The sequence below is a fragment of the Talpa occidentalis genome, unplaced genomic scaffold (assembly GCF_014898055.3).
Source record: "Talpa occidentalis isolate TD23 unplaced genomic scaffold, MPIMG_talOcc4v2.1 talOcc4.14, whole genome shotgun sequence".
In the NCBI taxonomy this organism is placed as follows: domain Eukaryota; kingdom Metazoa; phylum Chordata; class Mammalia; order Eulipotyphla; family Talpidae; genus Talpa; species Talpa occidentalis.
In genome coordinates this window covers 58,640,667-58,665,045 of record NW_023601433.1, presented here as the reverse complement: position 1 = coordinate 58,665,045, position 24,379 = coordinate 58,640,667, and the positions used below count along the sequence as shown (strand labels likewise).

The 24,379-nt window shown below is 34.4% G+C and overlaps 1 long non-coding RNA gene across 1 annotated transcript; it reads left to right on the top strand.

Annotated features, from left to right (window-relative positions):
* LOC129145770 (uncharacterized) lies at positions 1 to 24,379 on the top strand. The gene is made up of 3 exons (XR_008551799.1): positions 1 to 103; positions 5,901 to 6,054; positions 24,342 to 24,379. It is a non-coding gene; the product is annotated as an uncharacterized LOC129145770 (long non-coding RNA).

Below are 24,379 nucleotides of genomic sequence, written 5' to 3'. Positions count from 1 at the left end.
TTTGGGGACACCACAGGATGTCAGGCTTCACTTTAAAACAGTTAAATGAATTCAAAGACGCATTTATTTAATACACGTTTCCCTGGACTTGAAGCTTTAACAGGTGAGTACTTTTTATTTTCAGTTATCTTTTGAAGAGCCATTAATTTAATCTAAGTCTAATTATAATTCTCAATGACTACATAAATAAATTGAAAAAAACATAGATGTTATTTTCTTATTTGATAAGTCCACAAACTTCTCAATTTTTTAAAAAGGATGTTTCTAATCATGCAGTATTCTACTTGTAAGAAAATGAGTGAAATGAGCAAGTAGCTTCTCTTAACTTTTCATATCTGAGATTTGTTATTTTGCTGTGTTGAGTCTCACCAGTAACATAACCATAAAGAGAACTAAGTTTCTCTACCATTTTCAGGTTCCCTTTGCGGTTTGTATTCTATCAACCTCACTAACTCTATGTCTAGTAATTTGTCATTACTGATAACTATCAAATATGACAATGGCAGTGGCAGTGGGACAGTGGGGTACATTAGAAATACACTGAAACCTGTATAAGAGACCTGTGTCCTAATTCTGCCACTTACTGAGTGACTATAAAAAAGTTTTATACTCTTTCTTGATTTCAATTCCATATTTTACAAAAGTACAATAATACTGACAGATCAAGTTTTATGAGCACAGTAGTTTGATTATTGCTACTTGATAATTAACACCACAGTGTTGTGTTAAAATTTTAAGAGCAATTTCACCAGCTATAGTCCCAGAGAAGCTTTATTTACTGACCATAGCCTTTACCAAGAGAATGTTTTTGCTGCTTGAGAGGGGACAGAGATGACACAGCATGAAAAGCTGGGAGTAATCCATTTGATAGGGCCCCGCTCACCCAGTCAGACAGAAATTTGGGCATTAGTACGGTCCCCTAGAGCATGAACCTAGCATGAAGCTTGTTATCCTGAATCATCTTTCAACTTGCTTCAGCTCTTACTGGCTTTGTTGCTTCATTGTTCTACCCCATGGGCAATCACAACATCTTTGGTCAAAATGCTGCGGGGCGCTCAGAAAGCACAGGTGTTTAGTACCTGGTTACCTCTCACCTCCATCTTTGGTGCCTTCTAGGACTTACTCTGGGGCACTTGGATATGTACTAGTGGTCATCTTGGTCCTCGACATCAGTTTGCAAGCTGGTAATGTCTGTGGGGAATGGTGGCATCCCTTGCTCATGGTGTGGCATATAAATTCAACTTTAAAGTAATTCTCAGCTAACCAAAGCTTACCAGTTGTTCCTTCAGAAAAAGCAAGAATGAAATGACATTTTTTACATGTCCAGACTTTTTTGTCTCAGAGCTGTTAAGTCTCCTCTCCATAGTAAATTTAGTCCAATTCCCTCTGTATCCTTGTTAATATAAGTTTGTCCAAAGATGAAGAAACTGAGATTGTGCATGGATTTACAGAGTACAGGGTTTTTTTTTTTCTTATTTTGATGGCCAAAAGTGTGACTGTAATTCAAGATATTGTGGGAAAAGATGAAAATGTGTGTTTTAAATCTCTGTCTATCATTAATACTTAATCTTCAAAAATACCATAAAAATATTAATTAAAAGAGCATGAACAGGCATAAATTTCAATTATCTTAGTAGCAATTAACCCAAGGTAGAACTTTGACAGTGTTATAAATTTTTTATAACATTTCTGCCAAACATTTGATTGTTAAAGATTTCTGGCAGGGACAATATTTTTCTCCTGCTTGCATCCCATTATGTTAACATGTACTTTATGGCCAGACTGGGATTAATTTATTGATTTGCATTCACAGTACCAATTTTTATTTATCACATTTCATTTCTTCATTTGTTGGGCTAATGATCCACAAACTATAAAAAAATAAAAAGAAAGAAATCTGTGAAGCTGCAATACTGTGTGTCAGAGAGAGACTCTTGCTCCCTATTGCAAGTGTTCAAGTCAGTGTTTACTCATCTGCAGGGAAGACTGGTCACTAGGAGCCCATAGTTCTGTATTTCCCTATGCCTCTCCACCAATGATAGATTCCACCTATGGCATTTTTATTTGTCTGATGGGCTAAAGAAAAGCTGCTGAATTAATTTACTTGGATAAAGGAGCCCAGTGATGAAATAGAGAAATGTTTCATGTCATTCAGAACTCAAACCAAAAGTTTAATCTTGAATATATTCAAGTGTTTATGAAAAATGAATAGCTTTTTCATGTCTGAAATGTTCAAAAATCACATTTATATATTTATGTAATTCACAAAGCAATAATTTTCTGTCATCTTTTATGTATCATCATTGAAGTACAAATCAAGCTTCCATTAAAATTACCACCTCACACCTTGGGTTTATGAACAGTAGTTATTAGCCTGCTAGTTAAGCTCTAATATCTAACTCAGGGTAGTTTTTATCATGTTACAAAGATTATTAGTAAACCTTTGCTTGTAAATTTCCATCTTTTTTTTTTTCTTTTGGGGTTTTAGGTTAGAGTTTTACTTGTATGAGGATGGTAGGAGTTAAGTTGTTGATGAGATGGGAATAAACTTTGGCCAATAAAGAGTGGACGGTGACTTAAGGCATCAAGTTAGAATTAAATTCATGGTACTGTAAAATAGTAACCTCATTGAGGATCAAAGTCATGCTTTTTTATCCAGCGCTTCTTTGTGACAAACACATTATGTCAGCTCCACTAGCTCATTTGTCTGCTGCAGTTCCACTTTATCAGGCTGGAGTAAAAAGAATTGATGTGTCTGGATAGATAAAGTAAATGGAAACTCAGGACTCATTCCAATATGCTGTACTTTGATATATTTTGCAAACCTGAGAGCAGCTGGTGTAACACTAGTTACTGTTTGTATTTAAATATTGTACATTAGAAGTCCTTTGAAAAGGTGTTTTATAATGTTCACTTTTTTTTTCTTTTTAGCACCTATTGACTTTCAGATTGTTCTTTTTTCTTTTACTTCTTTATTGTTTCACAAATATTTTCAAAGTCTGCTCTTTCAGAAACTTTTGTCTTATTAGCAAGTCAGATAAAAACAGATTCTTTACAAAGTGCTAATGGAAATATAATTTTAAATTGCAATAGCTGCTTGCCTTTGCTTCATGCCATCATCCTTTACAGCATTAGATTAGGGCTTTCATGAACTATTAATAGTAAGATTTATTTTCCAAAATTTCCTGTTTTTAAATCTCTATCATTCTAGTTGAATTCCAAAGTGCTTCCAAAACTTTAGCATAAATGTAAATGCATGTAGTTTTATTTTAGATCAAGAGTTGATATACAAGTATTTTCATATAAAATTATACCTCAACATAGAAGAATTTACACTAAAATAAGTGTTTAATATGTTTTAACACAGATTAATGAAACAAAGCAAAATGCTGCATAAATTGCAAATAAGAGATGATTTTTCACAAATTAATACAGCAAAAAGTATTAAAATGTAGCTATTGGCACTAAATAGCTGGGGTTTCATAGATTTGGATTGCAGACAATTTTAAGATTATAGTTTAAAGTACAGTGGGGAAAATAACTTTAGATAATGAACAAATTCCTGAAAATTAATTATTCTTGTACTTTGTATTCTTGTATGCTTAAAAGTTTTACAGAGTCAATTTCAATTGAATTATTATTGATAATCAAACCCCAAATCTTCCAACTTTATTATTTGGATGCTTTAAGTAATGTATTTTTATTGTTGATGTTTTACTGATTTAACTCAGTAAGTGGTCTGCTTTTTCATTCTGTACTCTGTTACACATAATTAAAATCTTGATTTTGAATTCTAGGGCAGAGTACAATCTTGAAACTGCTCAATTTATTTGAACTGGTACCGGATACATGCATATTAAGTACTCTAGTACAGAGATGGGGGAGCATGTTGCGACAGGGAGTATCAGGAATGAGTGGCTAAAATGACCCCCAGGTCTTTCTTTTACCAATACATTTAGAAGGAACTAAATCAGCTACTGATAACTCTGCTGATTATGGGCTCTTTCAAGCTGCCTTTATGAAGAACAGGAAGACAAGATGAGCAGTTCTTATCCCTGAAGAGGAACTTGATCCTGATGGAAACATCCTAATGGAAAATGTGGTGTTGGGATGAGAGTCTGTGATGAAGTGGCAGCTTGGCCATACCACAAGTGATTCAATATCATCTGCATACTTTCTAACTTGAAATTTTCAGACAGATATAGAGGGAAAATATGCTGTGATGTATAACTAATATAGGGTCTACATGGTTCCTTAGTCTACTGATTCCTCAATCACTCATCAATTAACAGTTGTGCTTAGAATACTAAAGATTCTTTAAAGCATAAATGAGAAAGGGAAAGTATATTCATTGCTCCTTACAAATATACATGACTATACATATGATTTTTATGAGGTATGTAATTGCCAGATTATTTTAATCCAAAGAAAAACCAATGTGAAAGATGGCCAGAAAGCAAATTGGCATAAAATTAAATACTTGTAAAAATAAATATACTTTAAAACTGCACTTTAACAGCCATTTCAATTAGCAAGGAAGCTAAATTTTACCAGTTTAATTAAATTGCCTAGCAATAAGAAAATGTACAGACACAACATTTTTAAAATCATTCTCCCAAAATCTCTTACAGAGATGGCCCTTAGCATGTGTAGCATATATAATAAACTTTTAGAGAATACTGGCAATGACAAAAACATGTCATATATGACGTGTATGCATGTGTGTGTGTGTGTGCTTGTGTGTGTAAATGGTAAAGATTCTAATCCTAGTAAAAGGAGTTTTCTTTGTTTGGAAAATTATATGAAGAGCTCCTCAATTCATACATTTATCTTTATAGGAAAAGTAGTGATAAAAAAAGAGAGAAGCAAAACAAAAAGAGAATGTATTCAAATGCTATGAAGAAGATGGGATTTCATGTTAATGAAATTCCAGTCAAGGAACTTCATTTAGGAAGGAAGAAAATATTTTTTCAGTTAGTAATAGAAGAAAGGAGGGTTGAGAATCAATAGGGGAGGGCAGAACAAGAGAGGGATGTTATTTACGATCCGGACAGTATAGACACCATGTGGCTCGGCTTTCAGCAGCTCAAAATGTCATACCATTGTTCAATGTGTTCCAAATGCCATATATGCCACATGGTTTGTGCAGTGACATTTTCTAAGTTATATCAGCAGGGAAGAACAGTGTGTAGAGTGTCATGGGCTCTATAGGGTGCAGCCCTACAGAATGCAAGTGCACACATTCCGTGATGTCACTGAAACCTGTCTCAAGCAATGGAGGTCAGCCAGTCTATCTTTTAAATGTCTGACTTGATAAAGTAGGGGTGCAAAGAGAAATCCTCTCCTTTCACTGAACTTTCTTCTCTGTGATTGGCCACATCTTGTCCTCTGCGGTAGGAAGTGTGTATTTGCATAGCCAGATGGCCCAGAGGGCAGAACTTCCTTCCAGCCTCACTGAGTATGAAAACCACTGAAGTAGGGTGAGTTTTATAGTATGAAAATGCTGGACAGAGAATCATGTGCATGGAGTCCTGGTCTGAACCCTTCTCCTGAGTTGCTAAGTGACTTTAGGAATGTCATTTAATCTCTAGGAGGCTCAGTTTCTTTATCTGTAAAATGAGAATGATGGCTGATCTTGACAGTTGGTTTCAGTTCTAAAGTTCTGTGAGGCCCGAGAAAGAAATGCTACTTAATTTCTAGCAAATAAACAATTGAGAATTCCAAAATATGCTACTGTTGAGGAGAAATAACAAGAGTGATCTATCTGCTGTTTGGGATATAAAGATTTCAGACAACCTTTTGAAATGGAAATCTTTAGAGAGAGTTTGAAACATTGTCATTGTTTTGGTACCTTCTCTGTGGCCAGAATTTTCATACTCTGCCATACTTACGATTTCTAGTGTCCCATACAGTGATAAAAGATGGTCCTATTTCACAAATGAGAGATACGATGCTTAGAGAATTGCACAGCTAGTTGCTGCCAAAACTTGAACGATCTTCTGGGTCCATGCTCATGTGATTCCAATATGTTGCAACCACTAGGAGAGTAAAAAGGTGAGTTGATTGTCTGCCATGTGCCTAGTACTACGTTATATCATCCTTCAGTCCTTATTCTGAACAAAAAGAGAGTTGTTCTCATCAATATCTGAGGGGTCAAATCAGAGGCTGAATACTGCAACCAAAAGGCTAAACTCTGCCCACCACCTCTTTTTGTAAACAGAGTTTTATTGGAACATCACTATGCCCATCCATTTATATGTTGTCTCTGACTGCTTTCAAGCTCCAGCTGCCAAGCTGAGTAATTATGACAGAGGTAGGATGGTCCACAAAACCTGAACTTTTCATTATGTGAACCTGTACAGAAAGAGTTGTTTGATCATTGATTTAAATAAATTCTTTGGGGGAAATAAGGTGCTTTTATAACAGGTGTAAAAGGAATTAGGTTGGTTGTCTTAATTTCATCCTAGAAACCCTCAGGATAGGAAATCCAACTGGTAAATATGCAATGAAGAAGCGTAACTATAAAATTAATAGGACTGATTTCTTCATGTCACTCAAAACTAACTCAAAGTAATTCAAGTAAAATTTCTAAAAATATTTGGATCAATGGCAGTGTTATAAGTTATATTTTTTGCTTACCATCAATTTATAATAATTTTTAGTTATTAAATGAAGGTATTTGCTTTGAAGAAAAACTTAAATTTATTTGTATAATTTCTGGTAGGTTATTTTAAAAAATGCATATGATTTACAGGCTTCATTTATCAGAACTATTCCTGGTAGGATGGAGTAGGCTAAAATGTGACTCAAGAAGATAAATATACACGTAAGGTGTTGAAAATCTTTCAGTCTTCAAAAGTGTTTTCATTATGGCCTGATGCATTGTTCATTACATATGAGAAAGCAGCAACTAAAATGTGAGCCAACTCAAATTTGAAATTTCAAAATTGTCAAGTGTATATACTTCTCAACATTTTCTCAGCCCTCTCTGCCATTGTAGTGCAAATCCTTGCTCTTTACTGAACTATTTTTTGCTACTTTCAGGAACTCAGAGTGCCCCCATTATATTATCACCTAGATGTTCTTGTCATGTATTGGACCTATTCCCTTCATACATGTTCCATCAAAACTTACGAGGAAGGCTTCATTTTCACAGGACACTGTGAATGTCCAAGTGTCATAAGGTCTACTACATGATTGTTGCATTTTCAGCTTCCAAAGCAGAATCAGTAATCTCCAGTAGTTCTGTTGTGTTTACTCTGTGCTCAGTACTGTTCTAAGTGCCTCCCATGTATTAATGCATTTGTCCTTTACAATCACCTATTCATAGTTATTTTCTATCATTATAATTCCCTTATTACAGATGAGGTGGTGAGCACAGTGAGGTCATTCACTCAGCCGTGGTTTGGTGCGATCTGAACCCAGACAGTGTTGTTCCAGGGTCTGTGTTCTTTTTCCCAACACAATACTGTTTCTCTTTCTGCACCTGTCTTCTATCTGTCCAATTTACTCTTGAGTAAGAGTGGATGGGAAAAGTAGGTGACTTTACCGGTACCATACCTAGAAAATGGCCCATCTAGAATAGGAGTCGAGACCTTCCTCTTCCTATAAACATGTTTTACTCTTTAAAGAAAAGGAACACAATCTTCTTGAGATGATAATGATTAATGAATGCTAATCTTTTTTGAAGTAATTTTATTCTTGGGTAATTCCTGCAAAAAATGTCCAATTTTCAGGAGTAAATTTCTCATAGGTTTCCATTTGTAGCTATGTTAGTTTGATGGAGACAAAGTTTTTGGTAAAGGGGACTGAGGATCTCTAAACAAAGTAGAAAGTATGTGACTATCTGGCCTTCCTCATGCAAATAGGAAATAGCTATAGACACTTCTACAAGCATCACAACTTCTACCTTCAGAATTTGTGGAATCATCTTTAGCATCCTAAAAGGGGAGTGACATATATCAGCTCAACTCAATCTCTGGGCTGACAGTAAGAGTGGTAATTAACTGAAGAAGTACATGAAGTTACTGAAGAACTGAATTGCTTAAAAGATGCCAGCAGTGAATACAAGCTGACATCTACAAAAGCTGTCTGTGACTAATCAAAATACTTTATCAGTGGATTGTTATCATGACTTAGAAATGTGGGCATTTTATTGAGACCTAAATGATGTTATAATTATGTCTAACAATGAAATATGAGGGCAATTGATGAGACAGAAAAAAAAAGTAGGAATCTCACTTCTTTTCTGCCTCAAAATAACTTTTTAAATAGACAAAATTATTTTCAAACCACAAATGTATTCAGAAAAAATAAGAATATAGTTAAGGCAACTTTTAGTTAAAGCCAACCAAAGAGAGAAGAGCAGATTTTGGTTGGAGAACCTGTTTGTATATAGAGTTTGACCTCAGTGTTTAAAACAGGTGTTTAACTGAGAGTTTGCTTAATTCCAGCAAAAGCTGAATGCTCTGAATAACTAATTATTGATGTTGACAAAATTGTCCATGATAAAAGGCTGAAAAAACAACCCATTTAGATGGCACCATGAAATATTTCATGACAATAGATGGAACAAAATAGACTTCACTCTCTTACCAATACAGTTTGGTCTCTTTTTTCCTTGGGAGAAAAAAGGCAAATTTATGCTCAGTTTCAAGCAATAAATATAAATAAATATATTTCAGACAGTGGCAGAGTTGGTCATGTATTTAAAAAAACATCAGTGGAGAAATCACCTACCTAAGCCACTTCAAAGAATAGCAACTACATTGTGGCTTCCATTATCATTGCACACCCAGGAGGAGACCTTTAACATGTGATTGACATTTGTAGCAGTTACATTGCTATGCTAACTCTGTATAGGAAAAGTAATTCTATTCTCCATCTACCATCAGTTACCAGGGCCTAAATGAGGCATGATTATGAAATCATTGTTTCTCAAGATTTATATCCTAACTCAGAATACACAATCATGTTAAAAATGTTTCACAAAGCAAAGCTTACACTTTCTCTGGGTAATGCAGTCTGATATTTTTCACACTGTTCTGTTTTATTATAATAAGTTGACTTTCACTGAAAATAAAAGTAGGTTTAATCTACAGAATTGGTTTAACCACTCAATGATTCTCAATCACAATTTGAAAAATAGCACAATGGACAATGGTAAAGGACTGCCCGTATTTCAGTGGTGAGTATGGTGTAGTAACTCAGCTAAAGAGATATGAACCTGTACCTCTAAATCATATATGGTGCAGTACTATAAAAAAAATGGGGCCTCCCCGGTGGCGCAGCAGTTGAGCGCTGGGCTGCAAATTGAGCACTGGGCTGCCCCGCAACCTCTGCAGCACAGGTTCAATCCCCGGCCACGGGCGAGGGTCCCACATGATGCGCAGACCTCTCCTGCCACGCCCGCTGCTCCCCTCAGCAGTATACTTTGGTCCTTCTGCCTGTTCTGCTCCCTGCTCTGGCTCTGGTGAATTCTCTCACCCTCCCATGCTTCTGACTGTACCCAGTGCTTATATAAATAAATAAATCTTAAAAAAAAAAAAACAATATGGAGGATTCTCGGAAAATTAAAAATAGAACTGACATGTGCTCTAAAAATCCCCTTCTGAGAACATATTAGAAGGAAACAAAAACAACAAATCATGTCCACAGAAGCATTATTTATAATAGTCAAGATGTGGAAACAACTTAAGTGAACATTGATGGATGAATGTATAAAGAGGTTGTGGCATACATATACAATGGAATATTATTCAGCTATCAACAAAAAAACACAACAAGGAAATCCGACTTCTTGCAACAACATGCCTGGAACTTGAGGGCCTTATACTATAACTTAAATGGGTCAAACAAAGAAAGATAAGCAATGTATTATTGCACTTATATGTGGAAACTTAAAAAAGCAAATTCAAAATTTGTAGATAAAGAGAACCAACATGGTTAATACAGGCAGAAAGTGAGGGAGGGGGAATTGGAGAAAAGTGGTCAAAAGGTACAACCTTCCAGTTATAAGATAAATAAGATGTAATTTACAACATGATGACTACAATTTAATGTTACCTTGTAACAGATAGGATATCTTAAGAGTGGTAATCACAGGGAGAATTTTTTTCCTCTCTTTTTTTTTTGTTCTATCTATATGAGATAGTGGATATTAGCTGAATTTATTGTGGCAATCATTTCACAATATGTAAATGAAACCATCATACCATATGCTTTACACTTAGGATGTATATCAGTTATTTTTCAATAAAACTTGATAAAGAAGTTCAGTGATATGAATAAAAAATATAAAAAGCTAAATTTGTCTTTTAAAAATTATCAAGCCTAGTTGAGATACTTTGACATAACAAATTTCATTTTCATCCAGTCCATTTGAAAAGGCATTTAAAATGAATTATATGTTTTATGATGTAAGGCATTAGTATGTAAAAAAAAAAGTAACATATTAGGGGCCTCCCTGGTGGTGCAAGGGGTTAGGACGCAACCTACGGAGCTGTCCATAGCCACTGCTGCATGAGTTCGCTCCCTGGCCAGGGGGATACCCACATGGCGCAGCAGACCTCTCCTGACTCTCCCATAGCTCCTCTCAGCAGTGTATTTCAGTTGGTCTGCCTGTTCTGTTCCCCACTATCTCTAGTGAATCCTCTCATTCCCCACACCTCTGGCCTATGCCCCAGTTCTTATGTGCATAAACAAATAGCTCTTTAAAAAAATAAAACAAAGTATCAGTCAAAAAAGTAGTATATCATTAAAATATTACAAATATAAAAGAAACTTCTAGAATGTTTTGGTCTTGAGGATCTCTTTTTCAAAAATATCACTTAGCCTTTCCACAAAAGAAGTATAGGATTCAAAGCATAAGAAAGAAAGTAAGGGAGTTAACAGTAAGGGAGGGAGGGAGAGAAGTTGAGAGAAACCAATTGACAATATTTTCTGTTAATGTTAATTTCCCAAATTCTGCAAATTATACTTTTGAAAGCTTCTACACAAAAGAAATATAAAATATGTATAGAACTTGGAACTTGTTAAATTAAGAGTTTTTGGTTTATATTAGACCTTTCTAGGATGAAAGATCTCTACACATTGATTTGTGTGTAAATAGCTCAGTAAAAAATTATTTCTAGTGGAACAACTCTATATACAGATGATGTTTTCTCAGAATCCAGGACTATATTTTATTTTTGTATCACCTTCATTTAGCACTGGACCTCTCACAACTTAACAGGCATCACTTGCATTAATGTATCTGTTCCATCATCTTACCGTCTTCTATCCTAAAATGCAACTGGACAGCAAACTCAAGAGGGTGATAAACATAGGCATCTCAACACAACCATTCAAATAATCAGTTAAGTTAGTTAAAAAAATTAAACCTAAATCCTGAGCATCTTGTTTTCTAACTTTATACTCATCAACATCTATAGTAATCTGTGGATATCTCCTTCTGGAACTTTTAAATAAATCATTATTTGAGAAAGATGCTAAATTATGGAATTCTATCACTTCTACCATTATGATCAGAAAGGACTTCAAAAATAAACATAAGCTGAAAAACTAACCCATGATAGTGGATACATAACTAAAGCACCAAGGAGAGGGAGTTGATGGGGGGCGGGGGGGGGCTGTAGGTGGAGAAAGAATAAAGAGGGAGGGAGTACAAGGGTAGATTATGGGTGAGTTGGGAGTGGGTGTACTATGCTGGTAATACCATATGGGGTGCCCCAATATTACCTCAGATAATGATAATGATAAAAAAAATAAGTACAATTAAACAAAAAATTAAAGATTAGTAGATTCAGTCCTCCTGTAGAGTGATCCACAAAATGGAACCACATCTGTGTATCACAGATGATAAAGAAACATCCATTATAAATGTTTTGGGGAAAATATTTACAATTTCAATATTACTTACTATCTTGAATGTGTCCATCTCAATATCTTTGAATATGCTGTTTTGTTTATCAGCCATGAACTTCCTCTTGACTCTTGAATTTGACTTGCTGATATACAATGTTTTCTGCAATGTCCAATTCATTTATTACATGTTCAGAGAAGACTGTGGTGGATTCACCACATAGATAACAAACTCCTTCTCTTTCTTGTATTTGCAGTACTTGTGATTTTTCTCATATGTATTATTATGACAGTTTGTAAAATATGTATTTTTCCCTACTACAGTCTAAGGCTTTATGACTTAAGGAACCTCATCTAATATCCCTAAAGTTGTCCCACAATAGGATCCAGCATAGTTTTTTGTACACAATTGATTTCCAATGACTCAGCATTCATTCATTTATTTGAGAAAGTTTTATTGAATGCCCAACCCCACTGGTAATGTTTAAAGCACAGAGAATAGTAGTGTACATAAGATAGACAAGATCTTTACTGGATAAACACATTTATGCATGCCCTATAGATGACTATATGTTACTTAGTTTGGGTAAAGCTAAGTCCCCTTATCAAAGAGACCCACCGATACAGTGTTTTAAACATGCTAAGTGTATATTTGTTGCACGCAAAACAGTTTTGAGGTAATGAGACCAGACCAGTTAGGCTATTTGCCTCTAGATTATCATTTAGGGACCCAAACTTTTGTTCTGTAATCTACACTCATATATATAGCAATCACTGCCACGCTGATCCTTTTTTTTGGGGGGGGGTGTTTCAAATTTGAGTTCCATGTAGGGATTATCTCTAAATGACTGGTAACTATGCTCTAGTGATTATCATGTATCTTGACTATTACTCCTATTTTTAAGTCCCTGGGCATGATGACAGGTCTGTCTTTTTAGTTTGATGTTATATAACCACTCCTCTCTCCATGTGTCTTGTCTCCTTGTTCTCCTGTATTTCTATACCTTTATTCTTCAGTTACAGCTGATTTTTTTTTTTTATTTGTGAATCTGCCATCTTCTTTCTTGTTTTTGCTTTTCTCTCTGTCTAGAATTAAATCCTGTGTCCTGGCCCTTTGCATTTTTAAGTCCTGCCTTCTTTATGGACCTTATCTTTAGGGTCAGTTCCTTAGGGAATCATCTATGGTTTCACACTACCTTCTGAACTAGGTTTAGTTTCTTTTATATAAATAGATATGGCTTACTGAGTTTCTCTTTGTAATACTCATGATTACGAAGTTGACACCATCTGAGAAAATGTAAGCTTCCTAAGGGCAGCGACTATTTGTCTTATTCACTGTTTTATCCTTAACATTTTGAATTAAGCGAGTCATGTAGGATATGCTCAGCAAATGTTTGCTGAATGAATGAATGAGTTAACAAAAATGTCCCACTGTCAGAGAGGAAGTATTCTCATTTATATCTACTTCTGACATAATTGAGTTTATTTTGGCATCTTCAAAGCTAACAAAATATACATCAACTGAAGCAGCATTCAGTGATATGCACTGTTTGCCAAGCTTAGTGTCATGTGTTCAGACAGATACAATGATGAATAAGGTTTGAACTATTCCTTATAGAAGCACCGATTTTGGCACTTTGGAGCTTTTTTGATACTTGAGCTTGACTTTTTCATGAATGAACATATGCTACAAAATTCATTAGTATATACCTAGAAAATTTTTGAGTAAAATATATATGGATATTTGAGGATTGTTATCTTGATTTTTAAGAACCAATGTATCTCTGTCAAACATCAGTAACTTGTATATAATTTTACACTTTTATTTGGTTTTCAGGTATACATCTTTTTAACAAAAACTGAAACTGGCTTACCTCTAATTCTACCAGAGGTAAATTGGTAACAGAAAGACACAATGTAATGTGATGTGGAATATCACAGAACTAAAAATAAAAGGTCTGCAAGGAAAATCCTTACCTCTTTTACTAATTTTCACATCTGCCCAATTAGATGAGACTTGATGGGATTTAAAATCTCATGAAAACAGTTTTTCTATGAGTCTTAATGCAAGTGAAGAGAACTCAAATGTAACTATTTTTGCAGTTGGTTCTAGATTGTTTATTCAAAAACCAGGATCTGTATTTGAAGCTGCATTGCATAATACCTGAACTCAAAGTCATAAGCAGTCTGCAAAATTTCCAGTTAGATTCAAAATATTTCCTTATCCACCAAAAGCTTGACTAGATGAAATCAAAATTCCATTTGTAATTACACTCAGTAGCTCCTTCAGATATAAATGTATGTAAATAATAATGAATTCTGGAAATATTACTTTTCTAAATTTTGTAGAATCTTTTCCATGCCTAAAACTTAGGCGTTACCATTTTTAATACTTATTCCCATCATGCTGAACATAAACCTGTGAAGAAGCATGAATTAAAATTAAAATTCTATCTTTCACTTGAACTCCTAATACTATCAAGCTCAAAGAAAATTGTTAATTAATTCATTTTTTTAATTAGTGCCTTGGTTTTTGTTTGCATTTCCCTTCCCCTGCTTTTGCTCTGTGTTTTGTCTCGTTTTGTTTCATCTTGTATCTGGTTTTCAGGTTATTGCTCTGGTGATAAATTTTAATTTATATTTATTTTTTATTTCCAGGGTATTTATTCTATTTGTACCCACTGACTCACAGGCCAGGGTAGTGATTGTTATACAGTAGTTTACTTTTAAAAGAAATAGGACTGCTCGAGCAGCTAATACGGGAAGATGTATCACCAGCCTGAATAATTGTGACAACCATAGACCGTATCAGTGTCTGTTTGTTTGCACAATACCCTCCTGCATTAAGAAAGCCGTCCCAGCTGTCTTGGGCTCTGGGGTCGCCCATTTCATCACTTGACACTGCGGCAGATGTTATGGATTGATAACAGACTTCACTTCATTCACTCCACATCTAAGATTACCTCTGGAAAAAAAATCTAATACATTACAACCCTCCCAGCCATTTGTTAAAAAAAAAAAAAAAAGAGAGAGAGATCAGCAATTTATTCTCCTTTTTAGCATTAAATTGTGTCCCCCCCCCATAAATGCACACACTATTTAAAAATGGCCATTTAACACATTCATTCCATGGTTTTCTGTTGGCCGGAAAAATCAGTGAAAGACAAGAATGTAATGATTTAATTGAATTAGGACCAGATCAGATTGAGAGCTGATGGCTCATATTCCTATTGTAATAGGAAGGTGCTGTTTGCCTTTAATAATAGAGATATGTGCTGCATTCACAGGTTTGTTCAAAATCAGTGCTTCTTGGCTTTTGAAAAATTGAGAAGGAAGAGCTCAGTTTGGAATTTAAAAGAAGGTATAAAATCTGTATTTAGTTGAACAGATTTCTTACCCAAACAGCAGATTCTCTTTTAGTTTATAAAATTCAAGTTTTCCTGTGTATATAACACAAATAGGATAAACCATCCCTAAGCAATCACTCAATGGAAGAGTGGGCATTTCCTACGTACAAATAGATTTTACAGAAAAATGTGGATGAAAATGAGTACAAACATACAATGATCCTGTATTAGATGTGAGATCACTTCATGCAGGAACAGTGTGATTTTACTGTTCTAGTTACAGAAAACATAAGATTGAAGTGGATTTCACAATTAAGAGTGGTGGCAGGGATGTGCATGGAGGAAGGACACTTATTTCATCTCAGTCTTGAACTGCAAGCTTCAGGTCTGAATTGTACATCCAGGCATTTCCACCATTTTTAACATCCATTTCTAACTTAGACTTAGCTTCTCAGGGCTACTGTTTGAATCTGATGTGTCCATGCTCTACTACCCACATGAAGGTTGGTAAATTCAAAAGTTGGGAGAAAGGGTGTTGAGAATGGACATCATGTGATGTTTCTATTTAAATAATTATTCAAATAGGTGGTTTCTATTTAAATGATTATTCCTTTTCCTCTGCACATGCATATTATTTTAAAGTTCGCAGTAATTTTTTAATCTTTACTGTTCTGTTTTTGTTTTGATCCTCCTTCATACTAGAATGACACATATAAGGAAGTTATTGACTTTAATTTTATAAAGGAGAGACTGAGTCTCAAGGAGATTAGAAGGCTCATCTAAGGCTTTACAACTAGTAAGTGATAATTCCCAGTCTCAAACCAGGGCTTCCAGCACTAAATCACATATTCCTTCTACTACATTTTATGAGTTCCAAATGAGAGTGACAAACATCGTTTTCAATGAAACTCATGTTCACTAAATGTCCCAGTCTATTGATCCTGGAATGAGGAACAAAGGAATAATTGCTTCAGTTGCCAGTGTTTCTTTTTTATTTTTTCTACCTCGTGTCATAGAGGCCAGGATAGAAAATAAGGAGAAGAGGCACAGTTATATTACAACAATGAAGTACATATGTCATATCAGCTCAGCTTGTGCAAGCATATTATTTATTGGCAGTTGAGTTTTGAATCCACACTAAACATAAAACATTGCATATTATTCTAGGAGACTTGATCTGAGAATCTGAAAGTGTGTAAAGCAGTGAGATTTTTATGTATCTTATTAATGTGGAGTCCTGTCATTAGTTCAGAATCCCACATTGGTGGGTGTGGGCCAAGCATTATTCAGATTATGCTGGCCTTGTGTCTTCTGGTTATTTGAAATCTACAAATGCATGACCAGGCATTGCTGGGAGTGTTGGAAGTTTCAAGTGCTACTCTAGAGAAGAGTTGATCCCGATGTGCGAATGCAGGTCAACAATGTAGGAACTGAGGTGAAAAAGCCACAATAGCTTTGATTTGACTTGAGGGGAAGAGCAAATAGAGGGCTGTGGGCAATAAGTGACTCTCTGAAGAGCAGCCTAGGTAAAGTACACAGTGCTTTCCAACTTGCATGCTAGAAGAACTAAAATGATTCACAGAAAATCCTAGGCTTCTATGAAGAATCAGTGGAATCTCATATTTATGATTATGTGGTGTTTTTTTTTTTCCTTAATGACAAAAGTGTGCTTGTTGCAATAGAAAGTGTCTAAATTTGATCTAATGATTGCTGTCCATTGTTATAGCCTGAATTTTTGTGTTCCCTCATCCCCCAAATTCATATGTTAAAACACTTTACCCAAGTGTGATGGTATAAGAGGTGGGACCTATGGGAAGTAACTGAGTTAGATGAGGTGACACCTCATGAGTGCGCTGGTGCTTTCAAAAGGCTCACAAGTGAGCTGGTTTCCTCTCTCTGCCATGTGAGGATATATAAGGAGTAGTTGGAAGTCTAGAATCTGGAAGGGGACCCATATCAGAATCTAACCATGATGGCACCCTGAGTACCAAATTCCAGTCTCTGATAGAATGTTGTTTATACTGTAAGTTAAGTTCTATTGTTCATAAGTCACCCAGTCTGTAGTATTTCTGTTACTGCAGTCTGGACTAAGGTGACAGTTTAGCCTTTGAGTAATTCTGAGGCCTAGTAAGGGCTGGCTTGAAAAATGGAAAAAGAGAGAAGTTGCTATTTTAAAAAATCCAACACTATTATCAAGAAGTGGAAATATAATTTCCAAGGACATAGATTCTCAGGATTAACTTTGTTCCCTATACACATGAAAGATGTCCCAAGTCAAGTCAAAAGATATTTAATTCCATAGTTCATTGGTTGTATATCACACATATCTTCACAATTCAACATCTATGAAATAGGTATATCTTAGAATCACTGGTAACTCACATTTATGATTAGTGGTGTTTTTTTTTTTCTTAATAATACAATATAATTGTGCTTGTTGCAATAGAAGGTGTCTATGTTTGATCAAATGATTGCTAAATTTTGAAAACCACAAAAACAACATCAACGGAAGAAACCACAATGGGAATTTCCAAATCCAGTCAAGAATTATCTAGGATCTCTTATGACAATGGATGTAAAAGGGAGACTAGAAAATCTCAAGGATAAAACTAAATAAGAAGAAAAAATATTTTGCTGAAAGAAAAATATGTTATCTTCAGTACTCTGAATTCAGATACAATGTTTCCCAATCTATAATTTATACCTTAAGATTTTCATCATTGAAAAGCATTTTTTATTTAATTTCAAGTAATTACAGCAAAATAAGGATGCATATCAGAGTAGGAAACCAGCCTGTGAGTGTTGCTGCTGATGGGTGAAGTTTCTTGATCCATCAAATTGTGAAGGTGGGAGAATGCTCAAGAGGCAGCATAGCCACATCCTACTTGGATGTGTGTTTATAAGGGAAATACAGCAAGGAAACTTTTATTCCTTTTTCCTCTGGTTTAGAATGCATTTTGTACCTTATAAAATTATGCTTATTCCTGAAAAGGACTATGCCACATTGATGCAATTTTAAAGAATGTTTGATTTAATAAGCCTTGGGCAGAACTCCTTTGTAAAATGAATAAATATTCTCCATTTATTTACCCAATAAATTTGAATTGTCAGCTTGATATACACCTACACTTAAAATGGTAATGATAATGATGATATAAAACCACTAATTAGCCCTAGCTCTGTGATCAGTCTTGTATATAATATATTCACAGATAAAACTCTTGGCCTTAAGGAATCGGTATTATAGGACAAAGATAAAATGTAAAGAGAATTTGCATTCTTAAGAGGCCAGACCTGGAATGAAGAAAAGATGTAAGTGAAATAATGATGAGTTGGCATAAGAGGAAAGTAGTAAATTTTCCTTTTGTTTCATGAAAATCTAGTGTTTTTTAACCCTCCCAATTAAGTTTTGAGGTTTTTCCATAACATTCTGAGGAACATTGAAATCTTATTTCCTCCCTAACTTAGTTTTACCGGTAGCACAGGGAACTTTATGGCAACCTCTAAGATGGCTGGTCTTCCTAGTGAAGAGTCTCATTTCCCCAACACATTAGCTGTGTTATCATGTGTGGGACTCTGAATTTCCTGATCACAGCAAAACCACAGAGGAATGAACACTGATTGACCGAATCACTCCCATGTGTGTTGTTCTTTTGTTTGTTTTTTGGGCAAAGACAGACACTTGCTCCAGGAGAATGTGAAAGTTAAGAATCCTCATTTCCATAACAAAGCACAGAGGAGATGTTTTCCCAGTTACTTCTTCATCAGTCCATAGCTATCAAAACGGTTATGCTTTCTACCACATGATGTCATTCCCCTGCTGGACAAAGGCAAATGGCCTGACCTATGTGGATGATGAGGGAATCAGCAACAATTAATAGGACAAGGAAAATTTCAACCTAGTTAAGAGTTCCAGTAACGAAAGGTAGCTGATAGATCCAACTGAAATATATAAATTTATTTGAAGAGAACAATAAACAGTGTGCAAATAATCTAAAAATAATTGGGAAGAGACATGTTATCATAGGAGATGAAAATACATACAGACAATGAATATAGAAAATATTTTAATTAATACCCATAGATATGCAAATCAAGACCATAATATATTAAATGTTTAACCCTTTGTGTTTGGGAAGACAAACAAATTTTATAATACCTAGTGTTAAAGAGAATGCAGTACACAGATGTGAAAATTTGTAGTCCTTTTGGAAAATGTGTGGTTATGGTATTTCTAAAGTTAAAATTTCACATCACCATCAAGAAATCCCATGCTTATTTAAATGTTCAAGATCAATTATTAATGTGTACGAGAATGCATTAGTATTGCTCAAATAGCAAGGAAAAAAAAGACCAATACAATTACCCCACACAGGAGAATAACAAACTGTGGGACATTTACTAAATAGAATATTATACAACAAAATAAATAAACTAAAGCAGCAAAAAAAAGAGATGAATTTTAGCAATATAAACCACATATTTCTAAAACACAATATATATCTTTTTATAAATGTAAAAATACATATTTTTTAAAAAATATCTTTAAGCAGTACATATTAATATATTACCAGTATGTAGAAAGGGAAGCAAGGGAAAAAAAAATACAGATTTAGTATCATGCTTTCTTGTGCGGAGACAAGTAGGAAGAACACGTAAATGTTGAGGGAAAGGAATTTTTATTTTGTCTGCTAGTTTTGTAGTTTTTGTTGATTTATTGATTATTAAAAAAAGATAATTTCAGTGTGCTCTAATCCAAGATAACAATTAAGTCAATTTTCTGTAACAGAAGTCCCCATCAAAGTTTTAAGTAAGGATTTGTATAAGTTATATTAGAAAATGTAGATAATATATATTGACTGGCAGAATATTAAAGGGATACAGTAGAACTCATGCCTGAAAGCATTAAACAGGACCAATAATAACCACGACTCACCATGACAATGAAATCATACACTCTTCTGCATTGAACATAAAGCAAAATGCACCTGAAAGCTATCCTAGTGATATATGGAGAATTTAACTTTGAAATTAGAGAGAAAGATGCATGTTTTTTTAATCAAAGAACAATTTTAAAAAACCGGTGAGGGCACAGAAGATTTAAATAATACAACCAATAAATGCAATATAATAAATATTTACATATGAAGCATGACTCCAAAGAAACAAAGAAAATACATTCTGAGAGCTAGGGAAGATCTATAAGAATTGTTCATGTAACTAGCTTCAAGTATATTTCAATAAATTCTACTAAGTAGAGCATTTACAATCCATGTGGTATGAATGTAATCCCAGATATCAAAAGTAAACAGCAAAATAACTTTTCAAGTGCTTGCATTTGAACCAGGTCTCCTAGAGAATCCCTGAACAAAAAGGAAATCAGAAAATATTTCTTAGGCAAAGGTAATAATGCAGAGAATACTTCATAGTAATTCTGTCAACAAACAAAAGTATGCAAATAAACTGAAATCTATAATATGTTAATATTACCAAGGAGGAATCAATGTAAACTAAGTTTCAACATCAGTGAAGGGATGGTTTTAAAAGAAACACCATCCCATTTCTGGGTATTTTTTGAGGTGAAGTGTTGGGAAAAGTTGACAGGACAGTTTTTATGAAAAAAAAAAAAGTTTTTATAAGCCATTTGCAGAATTGTATAGAGCAACTCAAAAGAAGAAACATGAGAATTGTTTGAGAAGTGGAGCCTAGAAAACTTGAGGCCAACTTGAAAATGTGGGTGAGATGACAGGTTGCAATAAAATGTTAACTTCCAGGATTCTTGCTACTACAGAATAATAGTTAATGGGCAGCATCTGTCATATCATTATGTATCTGCTGACTACTATTTTTTTCAACGCCTCCCGAGCATGACCACTAAAAGCAGAATGTTTGCAATTTTTTTCTCTGTCCTTTTCCTTCTTTTTCATCAACTATTGGTGGTGCGGGTGGGAGCAGAAGGGGAGCAGTAACAGCAACACAAACAAACAAACAAGAGAAGCTGCACCATAGTAGGTGGTGGAAGAAGGAAATGCTTCATTCTCCCCCCAAATTTGCCCTTGCTTCATTTGCTGAAAGCTGCTGCTACAGGATACTTTGAAAAGCAACTCCACTTTGACAATTTCGATCTGCAGCAGCTTCTTTTTGATACAAATGCTGTGGAGGTGCATTGTTGTGTCTGATAAAAGATTGTTATTGGAACAAAAAATGTGTTTTTTCCTTCCCATGTAATATGTAATAAACCTACTCTATGAAGTCTCAATGAACTCTCTCAATTGAGAAAAATACAGACAATTTTCATTATAAGTGAATGTCTCCAATTCATTCCTTTTCTATGGAAGGAAGACATGCAACAGTAACTTACTGTAGGCCACATTTCATAAGATATAATCTATTCCATTATTCTTGTGTATGTTTCATATGAAAAATGTTATGAAGTTTTTTCCCTTCACAAAAATACATATTCTCTTATCTCATTAAGTCCCTATCTCATACAACACTCATTCCCCGGCTGCTGTCCTGCCCCCCTGCTCCTTCACCAGGGTCTCCCCAGATTGCATTGCTATTTAAAACATATAAAAGAAATGCATGCATTTTGTTCACACACAGTCAGTCCATTATTCAATTTAAAGTCTCAGGAAAATGGAGATGAAGTTCTGAGGATGAAATGAACCTGAGATTGGTTGACTGTGTATCTGGCACTGTCTCCCAAATGCTATGAGTTACATTTTTTGTTGTAACTAGAATGTAGTATTTGTTTCATTGATTATGGAATTTAGCATAGAGATGACCTTATACTGGTCAGAGCTCCCCATTGTGTACTCCCATTCACGTGATACAGAGTATTCACATGGAAAAGTCAATCTGACTTTTTTTCAAGGTATCACAACCCTGAAAATTACATTATCTAATATACGTAAGTATTTTTGTGTTTGGATTTTTATTTCTGTTCAATTATAATATGTGAATATTTGTGGAAATCCAAACACTATACAGCATGTACACCAAAGATGTAAAGTTTTCTGTATCCTCTGTCTTCTACTAGTCAACTCACTCCTAGATATTCACTGCCAAATATTTGGTCTGATTCTGTACACACATTTACACACACATTCATATATAATTTATATATGTTATTAAAATATAAATATTTTACATGTTTTTGTAAAGAGTTTATACTTAGAATATTGTGAACTTCCATGCAACTATTCATTTGAATGTGAATATAATATTTTGCTCTTAGTAAGTTGTAATGAACATCATTTTACATAAATATTTGATTGCTCTATCAACAAATACATATCATTTTGCTAGTGTGTTTTTGAAATTTTAATAAAATAAAATTTATTTTAAAATGTTTGTGTTTTACAAAAATTATACCAATATATATTCTCTGTTTCCTATTCTAATTATATTATTCAATGTAGAAAATAAAGATCTATTCTTTGTGATTCACTTAGTAGAGTCTTCGTGTCATGGACAAAAGATATGAAATGATCATATTCATAAATAATACATGAAACTCTGTTGAAATGATAATGATAAGTGTTAATGATAACTTTGCCCAGCACTTCTGAGCATATATGGCCATAGACACATCATTTAACCTCAAAAAATCCATATTGTTCCAACGAAATTGGAAGCATGTGTCCTAAGTACTCATAAAATTGCAATAAATATAAAAAGACAAACATTCAGGGAATGTGTATTCAGTTAGAAGCATTTCAGAAAAATGTATTTACATGTAACACATATAGATGAAGTGATCCTTCATAAATAAGATGAAATTAGAGCAAATCACATTGACATCAGTTCATATTTACTAAAGGTGGGTTAAAAAAATTGTTTTCCGGGCCTCCCCGGTGGCGCGGCGGTTGAGCGCTGGGTTGCGAAGATGCCCCCAGCCTCTGCAGCGCCGGTTCGATCCCTGGCTCCTCCCCAGCCACCAGAGGAGGGTCCCGCATGGCGCGCAGACCTCTCCTGCCACCTGCTGCTCCCCTCAGCAGTGTACATCGGTCCTTCTGCCTGCTCTGCTCCCCGCTCTGGCTCTGGTGAATTTTCTCACCCTCCCTCGCTTCTGACTGTACCCAATGCTTGTATAAATAAATGAATAAAAATAAATAAATCTTAAAAAAAAAAAAGGGAGAGCGACTCTTAAAAAAAATTGTTTTCCTATAATTGATGATATTTAAAATATTTCACACTTTCTATATGTAGGCCATTGAGACATGAAGAATTAAGACAGTATATATGTATGATTTTACATATGATTAAGATATTATACCTAAATAATTATGTATATATATGTATAAACCATTGTTCTCTTAAGAAGTCAGCATCAATTTTTGTGTACAAGGCACAGTCATTATTGAATCATCCTACCTCCTGATGTCTTAATGCCTATAATTACCTGGGAAACTGTCTCAGGAAGTAAGATAAAAGAAAATGATGTATTTACCCTAGATGAAATTTTAATTCGATGCCAACAATATGGTGCTTTGTGGAAGAAATATAAAATGTTACAATTGAAGCCAATATATAATTCAATGTAATTTTTATTTTACTTTTAATTATCTGGTTTAACCTATAGAAATATAATGCCCTTAATAAAATTTATTCTTTTATGCTAATATCAAATAGGGCCTTTAAATGTCAACCAACTAATATCATTCTTACATTCATATATATTAAAAAAAATAAAGCTTGTGAGCCAAAGCAAAATGAAATGCTTTCTTTCATGGATCAAATATGTTATCAATTTAATCTATAATGTAGAACAGAAAAGAAAATCAAGTTTGAAGGACATGTATCTATCATATAATCCTGATAACTAAGTCACTGACAAATTTTCTCAGCCTCATCACTGAAAACCAAGACATATTTCGAGCCAGAATGTGATAATTAGCTAGTCAACAAGGATGCCATGAATTTCTACATTTGAAATCAAGACAAATCTATTTTCTTAAAGACTTTCTTGAGAATCTGTTATTAACCCATTTCAGGAAGATAATTTAATAGGTCTGTGTAAATGACAATAATATTAGAAAATGCATTGTAGCATTCAATTTGAGCCAAGCAAGCTATAATCTTTATGTGCACATAAAGTAATTAAAGTTGCCTAATGTTTCTTTTCAGGTGAGAGAATGACACAGAGAGATTAAGGCAGTCTTCCC